Source organism: Solanum tuberosum, unplaced genomic scaffold (assembly GCF_000226075.1).
Source record: "Solanum tuberosum cultivar DM 1-3 516 R44 unplaced genomic scaffold, SolTub_3.0 scf00234, whole genome shotgun sequence".
NCBI classification, from domain to species: Eukaryota; Viridiplantae; Streptophyta; class Magnoliopsida; order Solanales; family Solanaceae; genus Solanum; species Solanum tuberosum.
The window spans coordinates 34,454-35,557 of NW_006239168.1; positions in this window are offsets into that span (position 1 = coordinate 34,454).

The following is a 1,104-nucleotide window of genomic DNA, read 5'->3' on the forward strand; positions in this document are numbered from 1 at the left end:
TATATTGTATTGGATTTCTCCGGTATACAGAAGTTTTCTTATGTAGTGCTCTATGTCTGAAGTCTGAACCTATTAGACGAAGCGTGTACTCTGTCAATGGAGCTCCCTGGTCGTGGTGAAATATTGGAGTTAGCATCTCTACATCTAATCTATTTGGTACAAGAGTGATTACATAAAAACATTTTAGTTTTAGAATTAACTTGCCTCAGTTACTACTAATGGTGTAAAATAGGTAACATAATTAAGTTTGTATTAAAAGAGAAGTTTTCATTACCTCATAATGATCAACAAATACTGGCCTTGGCTTCTTTTAACAGTGGTAACAACTCTTAGGGTGTGTTTGGTATGAAGGATAACATTTTCTTCATACCAAACACACCCTTAATTGCAAACATTTTCATGGAAGGACACTATTATGAAATCGTGAGCAAAATTTAAAGCCTAGAGTGCTATTTGAAATATGATTTTGTATATATCATGAAACAAAATTCCCGCTATATTTGATAAATGAAGAATAATTTTATTGCTTGGGAATTTATTTTTTTTATTATTATTTTTTTTTTATTTTTTTATTAAAATAAAAATCCTCAATAGAAATAAGTACAAGCAACGGGGCTAGGCCTTACTTTGTCAATCCTAATGAGGCAACAAACCTCTGCTAATTAACAAACATGAAAAAAATAAGAGCTAGAGAGAATTAGGTATTCTATGATCATCATAGAATTTGTAATATACTCTATGATGATATTACAAATCAGAATACTTGAAAAATGCACAAATATAAAATCCAAGAAGAAAGTTGAGTTATTAACCTCAAACTTACTTTTACAAATGCGTGAATTAAAAATAGATAGATAGCCCATCTAAAGTAACCTGAAGTATTTTCAACTTGTCTGCTTCTTCAAATCTGTCCAACAAAACTTGATAGTTCATGACTTCTTCTTGGATGTATTGGATCTTGTTGAAGCTATTGACATTGTTATATGGTTTTACTTTGCCAGTCACATCGATAGGTGTCTTGGAACAAACTCTCTTGTCACTGTACCATCCCAACTGTGATGTGTGTCTTCTTTTTGTTTTTGTTGCTTCCACTTCTTTGATGCC